The sequence below is a fragment of the Oncorhynchus mykiss genome, chromosome 21, assembly GCF_013265735.2.
Source record: "Oncorhynchus mykiss isolate Arlee chromosome 21, USDA_OmykA_1.1, whole genome shotgun sequence".
Lineage (NCBI taxonomy): Eukaryota > Metazoa > Chordata > Actinopteri > Salmoniformes > Salmonidae > Oncorhynchus > Oncorhynchus mykiss.
The window spans coordinates 55,142,060-55,150,450 of NC_048585.1; the positions used below are offsets into that span (position 1 = coordinate 55,142,060).

The following is an 8,391-nucleotide window of genomic DNA, read 5'->3' on the forward strand; positions in this document are numbered from 1 at the left end:
GGACCTATGGTGCCTCCAGTCTGACTACTCTGGGACCTATGGTGCCTCCAGTCTGACTACTCTGGGACCTATGGTGCCTCCAGTCTGACTACTCTGGGACCTGCCACCAGTCTGACTACTCTGGGACCTGCCACCAGTCTGACTACTCTGGGACCTGCCACCAGTCTGACTACTCTGGGACCTGCCACCAGTCTGACTACTCTGGGACCTGCCACCAGTCTGACTACTCTGGGACCTGCCACCAGTCTGACTACTCTGGGACCTGCCACCAGTCTGACTACTCTGGGACCTCTGGTGCCTCCAGCCTGACTTCTCTGGGACCTATAGTGCCACCAGTCTGCTTGCAGTTGTCAGTTATCGTCAGGTATGTGGATGATCAGGGCTTTGGTCAGGAACATTTCTTGGGATACTTTGTTTCAAGTGGGAACTTAGCAAGATGCGCACGCAGTCTGTGTTTGACTTTATGGATTTTGAGATGTCAAAATGAGATGAGTTTAACTTGATAGAGAAACGTGTTGTCCAAACCTATGATGGTGCAGCTGTAATGGAGTAGATCTGCCGTTTGTATTTACAGCTCAGTTCCCTGATTAAGAGGTGATGACCACTCCACTCCACTACCATTGTCAACTCTCTCCTCTGGGACCTATGGTGCCACCAGTCTGACCACTCTGGGACCTATGGTGCCCACTCATCCACTGACACATTGCATGTTTCCCATCCAAGCACTGTGAGTACCCCTATACATTTTCTGTCATTCCTGTATGTGGAGTCAATCACAAACACAATATTACACATCAGTGATTTTACTCCTTGCTTGGACTGACTCATTCGGAGCTCTTTGGTCTTACTGTGTTGTGTTCTTGTTTTGTCTTCCCAGTCAAATCCTGTCCTGCCCTGAAGTCAAGCCTCTGAACACCTCATCTCATGCCTCATACCCTCATCTAACCACTGCTGGGATCCCTTTCCAACAGGGTGTAAGTAGCCCCTCTCATTCCCATTCCACATAATATTGCACTATACATGTCTTTATCATATGCTTTAGGTTAAAATAGTTAGTCTTTGACAATTTTTGAAACACATTTTGACGTCTCTGTTACGCGCCTATACCGTGGGTCTCCCATCCTCAATTTTAAGTCACCAGCCTCCACCTTTTTAGATAGTATGTTACTGAACACTTTGTTTGAATTGGACTGAACCAGAGTGAACCTGTCATGGTAAACAGGTCTCTGGTGCGCAGCTCTCTGGTGCGCAGCTCTCTGGTGCGCAGCTCTCTGGTGCGCAGGTCTCTGGAGCGCAGGTCTCTGGTGCGCAGGTCTGTCTTGTCCAACAATGTACCCTATTATTAGTGATTGTTAAGTAATTTTGTAATCAATGTTCATAAATTCCAATTATCTTTATCTGTCTAATTCAATAACTCCAACCACGCTGTCTTACATACCACTGACAGAACAAAATGAAACAAGCTAATGGGATGTTTTAATATCGACGATGAATTATCGTGAATCATATAACGGGATCTGTTTCTATCGAAGTCACCAAGCCTAAACCACACAAACACACACACACACACACACACACACACACACACATCTTCTTTTTCTCATGGGTTTTCATTAGAGCCCTGTGGATGACAACAGAATATTTGACTTGGCTTGGACTGAGGATTCTGGGAAAATCATGCACTTTTGGAACTGTTGATGGAACACAGGCTGCTCTTGGCCTGGCCTTCTCTTTGTGCATACTGGGGGAGCGGCCACAGCGCTGGGTTTAGTTTCCAGACCAGAAAGATCTGACCCAGCATAATGACTCCTTTACGTTTAATCACAACTGTGTTTAGAACCGCTCCTGAGGTCCCCTCAAAGCAAACCAGTTATGTCAAAGAGCCAGGACAGTTCAGTCGGTAGAGCAACAGACATGATCTATGAAGTGACGTTGCAATAAAGTAATGACGTGGTGTTGTTCACGTCATTCTCTATGCATCCTTATCCCCTTCTATGGAAGCATACACAATGTGTGAAGCCGTGCCACGTCGAGGATACTAACTGCACTGGTGCCATTGCAGAAGAGGAGTTTTACTCACTGAATAGAAGTTAAACATCCCACCTGAACATTCAAGCCGTCTTCCTCTGTACCCGAGTGCTCTATGTTCTCTACCTCCCTCCTTCCCTTCCCTCGTCCTTCTCCTCCCCTACATTCAGAGAAAGAAACACTAACCACATATTTCTGTGTAGAAACCCAGACGGGCAGGGGACCATGACAGAAGTGGAGTTCTCTCTGCCTCTCTCTGCCTCTCTGCCTCCCGGCATGGCTGAGATTGCCCTGTAATTACGGGCGGACAGGGAGGCTGACGGTGGATGTTGGACAGGGCCCATTGTTTGGAGAACAATGGTGTGGATAGGAAGGAGGAGAGTGAGGTATGATGGCATTGCTGGTTTGGTTTGGAACGCGGCTGTCTGCCTGTAGTGGGGGTGCTCGGCATTGGCTTTGCGCTCGCTGGGGCTGTGTGTGTTACAGATTATATCATGAAGAAATTGGAGGGGTGGCAAGCTGCAGAGAACAGTAGCAGTGTGTGTATGAATGATTGTGTGGTTGGAAAAGTATTCACTGTTTTAAATCACACTTATCATTTGTTTGAATGTTTTTAGGTGGATGGATGAATCGTTGAGGCAGCAGGATCAGATAGTTTGGGCTTTTCTTGTAAGAGAGGAGAGGTTTAGAATAAATGGAGCTTGTGTTTGTGTCTTCTGGAGTCCTTCTATAGTCTTGTCCACTCCAGACATCTGAAATGTATGTTTGGATTGCATGGTAAATGCTGTGTGACCCTATTGCACAATGACTGTTCACTTTTGATAAAAGAAGAGAACAATTATAGGCCTGTCTTTCCTGGTGTCTCTCTCCTGGTGTCTCTCTCCTGGTGTCTCTCTCCTGGTGTCTCTCTCCTGGTGTCTCTCTCCTGGTGTCTCTCTCCTGGTGTCTCTCTCCTGGTATTTCTATGTAGTAAATTATGTTTTGTATAATCAATATACAATATTAATGCATACTTGCCTGTATGTAATCCATACGTGTGGATAGGTTATCATGATTCCATTGTACACAGCGTACTGCGTCACTAAGCCTCTAGTGAGAAATGGGGACTTACGAGTTTACAATGTAATCCCACACATTTGTTAGCGTTGCCTCCAATAATATTTGGATGAAACGGGGCTGATTCTAGATTGGAGCTACAATAACAGATTTAGAGCGCAGGTAATGGGAGGAGCGCTGTGGAATGACTTCCTGGACCTTTGCTGTGTAACCCGAACACTGTTTTGGGGATTAGCCAGAGAGGAACGGAGCTCTGTTTTCCAAACTATCTCCTGCGAAATGTCAGCATGATCTGCAGAGAGACGGGAATGAGTTCTGACAGAGAGAGGGGGTGGGGGGGAGAGAGATGGAGAGTGAGGGAGGAAGAGGGAGAGGCATAGAGAGAGCGCGATAGAGAGGGGTGGGGGAGAGAGATGGAGAGACATAGAGAAATGGAGAGTGAGTGAGGGAGAGACATAGAGAGAGCGCGATAGAGAGGGGGTGGGGGGGAGAGACATGGAGAATGAGCGAGGGAGGGAGACACATAGAGAGTGTGATAGAGAGGGGGTGAGGGATGGAGAGACATAGAGAAATTGAGAATGAGGGAGAGACATAGAGAAATGGAGAAGGAGGGAGGGAGGGAGAGACATAGAGAACGGGTGGGGGGCAGAGATGGAGAGACATAGAGAAATGGAGAGTGAGTGAGCGAGGGAGACACATAGAGAGAGAGTGTGATAGAGAGGGGGTGAGGGGTGGAGAGAGATGGAGAGACATAGAGAAATTGAGAATGAGTGAGGGAGAGACATAGAGAAATGGAGAGGGAGGGAGAGACATAGAGAGGGGGAGTGGACGTAGGACTTACAAGAACAGATAAGTCAGGAAAACAAGCCACAGGAAACCCTATACCTCTCTCTGGTACATGCTCACATATTCTCTCTCTCACTCTCCCGCTCTCTCTATTTCTCTCCCTCTCTCTCTCTCTCACTGCCTCTCTCACTCTCTCTCCATCTCTCTTTCTCTCTGTCTGCATGTGTCTCTCTTTCTCTGTGTACTTTATCTCATTCTCTCTTTTTCTCTCTGGTTGAAAAGTCTCTCTTTTGCCCTCTCGTCCACCCACCCTCTCTGTCTCGCCCCTCCCTCCCTCCCTCCTACTGAGCAGACAAGAGATAAGGCTAAGGGTACAACTGAAGACGGGGCTACAGGAGAACAAGAGGCACACTTGACACTATTGAGAAAATGACAATGACCTTGTTGAGGGCCATTGCCAAACATCCATTTAATAATTGATCTGTCATCTGTTCATTTGTTTACCTCTGTTTATCCCTTCATCTGTTAAACCGATAAAGAAACACAAATAAACAGATGATCTCTATCAGTTTATCTCTTTCTTCATCTCTCTCTTGTCAATCTCCCTTCTACCTCTGTTTCTCTCTGTCAATTTCTCTTTTCTCTCTTCTCACTCTATCCTTTCTTTCTCTTACCCCATCTCTCTGACACCCTTCATGTCTGTTTCTGCCCCCCCCCCCCCCACCCCCACCCTCTCTTTCAAATATGCAGGGTAGTGATGGCCTATTGTGCAGAAGGGTGCAGGCTGGCAGTGCCCGGGGCTGTGTGACTGCTGGACCTCTGGGTGACTGCTGGACCTCTGGGTGACTGGCAGTATGTCCAGACATCTCCTTTGACTCCCTCCACGTTCCTGTCCCTGAGACCAGACTGACTGACCCTGTGTGTGTGTTCCTCTGTCTGTGTTCCTCTGTCTCTGTAACACACAACAATGGGGTCAGGCAGCCACGGGTCTCCTCCACAGCTTAGCAATGAATGTGTGTATGATGCAATTTGCGATGTTTGCAATAGAATAACCTGATTTATGTCAAATGGTTTCCTCTCTGTTACCCAATAAGGCTAAACAGGAGCCAGCTCAGGACCTGGTCTTCAAACTTCAGTAAGTGGAACCAGACTAAAAGAGAAGGCAACAAAGTCAGGGTTCTATCAGTAGGGTTCTGGGACATTGTGGACGGTCGTGTCACTGTTTCCATGTTATGGTTAACTAGCCTGTAGTCCCCCGCTCCTATCTCTCTCCTCTCTCGCTCTCTCTATCTCTGGTGGAGCTTGAGGCCCATTATCTCTTACTCTCCTCCTCCCTCTCCCCTCGCCTTCTCTCTCGCCCCTCTTTCTCTCTCTCTTCCTCTGGTGGGGACCATCTCTCTCTCTCTCTCCCCCCTCTATCTCTCTGGGCAAATGAGAGGCCCATCTCTCTCTCCCACTCTCTTTCCCTCTCTCCTTCACTCATGTCTTGCCCAGCATCCCCACAAACAATCACAGAGCTAGCCAGCAGAGAGAAGAAGAAAGGAGCTTGTCACACAAATCCATTTCACAGATGATGTGGATGAGCTTGCTAACTACCCTCAGAAGGCCCAGACTGTTCCCTGACACTTGGATGCCATGCAGTCATTGTGGTTTGGACCAATGAGGTCACCCGTTGAAAGAACATCCATGACATCACCCTATTGGCCCATCACTCATCTCACCCAATCACACTCTAGAGTTAGGCGCTAACCCACAGAGAAGGAAGAAGACTGTCTAAAAATGAAACCAAATGAAGAAGAGGGGGAAAGACTGGAATCTGTTTTTATTTAAAAGTAATCATCTGTCTTTAAACGGATAAGAGGAGAAGACGGAGAGGTTTGTCCTAGAGAGGACAGGCTGTTATGGCAGAGGCCTAGTTTCTCCTCAAACCCAACCCAGGCAGTCCGAGGTGTGTCTGTAAACAGACAAAACGTTTGCTGTGCTGTGATACTAAGCAGAGACAGGTTCATTGTTAGCTTTTGTGTCTGGAAACTTTACAGCTTTTTGTAATCTGTTTTTTTTATTTTTAAAACTTTTTGTTTTAGTTTCTTGTCTCACTTCATACTTTGTTGCGTCCTTTCACAAGGCCCCAGCTGCCTCCTCTCTCCGTTTCTCCATCTCTTTCTCAATGTCTCTCTCTCTCTCTCTCGCTTTCCCTCTCTCTGTGTTCCCAGCAGTCATCAGTTGACTTGCTGTTGTTGATGACACCCGCTCACTTTGCCCCTCTGACCTCTGAACTTTCACCTCTTCTATTTCAGTCTTCTCTCTAGGAACGTGGAAAAACTGCCGTACAAACACAACATTGATCAGTCTGTCCCTCTTGGGAATAAACGACTGATTTTCCGATATACCATCCTAACTAGAATTGCACTGTTCTGGTAACTTTCCTAAAATTCCCAATTGTTGTATTATTCCTTCCCTGATTCCAGGTATCTTCCAACCCTAATCCTGACCCAAAGGACCTTCGCCATCCCTTCAATTCTAAAACAAGAAGCAATGGGCATAGTGAAATGATGTCTGACCAAGTTATTGTCACCTTAACTATTGTTTAGCTACTATATCCATATAATGACTTACTGTCGTGTCCACATAGACACACTCCATCAATTTGAGTCATCTGAAGATACCAGAGACTAAAACCGTGTCGTCTCGGCTGTTAGATGTGAACTGAGTTTAAGGGACTAATGTCTGAGATTATTCCTACTTTTATTTAGTCGTCATTCATCGAATCAGACGGAACTCGTAGCTCCAGAAAAGAGACTGAAGTGAATTTGTAATGTACACAATGTACTGTATGTTATAAATGGTGTTTACACAGGGAGAGATGTTCAGGCCAGCATTGTTGTCATGGTGGTTTGCACTCTGCAGGTTTATGGGAGTGTCCGTCTGTGATCTGTGACAACAAGTCTGATTTGTTTTTTTTTCTCTCCAGACACGATGAACAGATTTCTAGGGATGTAGCCTTAAACCACAGCCTAGCAACACGCATAATCACAATTAAAATCAGTGTGTTGACTCTGCCACGTCTCTATTATTTCTCCAATTAAACATTAGATGGAGGGAAAAAGATGGGTTGAAGAATGGAAGAGGAGAGGAAACACACACCCCCTTGGGAACGTTGACATGTAGATAGCTCGTAAAGATGTCTGATCAGCCAAGGCTTCGGTCCCTCCCCTCCTTGCTACGATTTAAAGATCCCAAACGTTTAGCTGTAAGCTGGCCTCACCCAACTCCTTTACTTAAAAGGTTGAAAGGGACCTGTTTGTTTTAGAGGTCAAATATATACTTATTTTCACCATTAATTAATGTTGGTTTGCCAACTGTCTTAAAAGTCCACGGAAAAACAATATATTAAAACCTACATAAATTCATTGATTTGAGATGGGGGGGACATGTACCATCCCTCTCTGTCTCTCTCCCTCCCTCCTTTTTTAGTGTTTTTTTTTTTCAACAGCACCACCCTGCCACGCTTAGAGAGGGGGGCCAGAAGAAAGAAAACAAACGGCCAAACTAACACAACCGAACGCCAAGCTCAAATTCAACCATGACGGGCAGCCGAGCGAGCAAGAGCAAGAGCAAGCCTGGCGTTTAAAAAAAGCCCTTTTGTAATGTATATTAACTCCAGGGGGCCCTTGTCACCTGACAGACCATTGTTCTGTGTGGGCCTGCGCCCCGCCACAGGAGCAGGTTGGCTGCATTGTTTATGGAGATTGGGCGCGGGTGCTGACTGGGTGTCTGCTAGGCAGGGGTTAAAAAGGGGAGGGATGGGGGGGGGGGGGCTGTGACCCTGAGCAGATGGCTGGGCAGGGGCTCTGCTGAGCCAGAATTAATAGCGTGTGCCATGTCACATTGTCTGAGACGGGCTGCCTAAAAACCAAACTGCCCCCCTCTCCCTCCCTCTGCTGTCTCCCTCTCCCTCAATACCCCTACCCTTCCACTCCCTCTCCCCCACTACCCCTACTCTTCCTCTACCCCTCCTCTCCCTCACTACCCCTACCCTTCCACTCCCTCTCCCCCACTACCCCTACTCTTCCTCTACCCCTCTCCCTCACTACCCCTACCCTTCCACTTCCTCTCCCCCATTACCCCTACTCTTCCTCTACCCTTCCTCTCCCTCACTACCCCTACCCTTCCTCTCCCTCACTACCCTTCCTCTTTCCCACTTCTCCCTCTGCCTTGGCCTTCCCTCTCTTTCACTCCACCTCTCTGCCTCATTCTGCTGCCTCTACTCCCCTTCTCCATCCTTCTCTATCTTTCTCCCTCCTCCCTCTTTCTTCCAACCCCTCCTCTCTCCTCCTCCCTCTACCCCCCCTCCCTCCGTCTCCCTCCTGTTCCCTCTTTCTTCCCCCCTCCCTCCGTCTCCCTCCTCCTTCCTCTCTCCCCCTTCCTCTACCCCCCTCCCTCCGTCTCCCTCTCCCTCTTTCTCCCCCCCCCCTCCCTCCGTCTCCCTCCTCCTTCCTCTCTCCTCCTCCCTCTTTCTTC

At 47.7% G+C, this 8,391-nt stretch overlaps 1 long non-coding RNA gene across 1 annotated transcript; it reads left to right on the plus strand.

Moving 5' to 3' along the window:
* Nucleotides 1-164: 164 nt before the first annotated feature.
* On the plus strand, nucleotides 165-6,929 carry LOC110500752. Its single transcript, XR_002470156.2, has 3 exons — nucleotides 165-727; nucleotides 878-974; nucleotides 4,621-6,929. It is a non-coding gene; the product is annotated as an uncharacterized LOC110500752 (long non-coding RNA).
* Nucleotides 6,930-8,391: the final 1,462 nt, after the last annotated feature.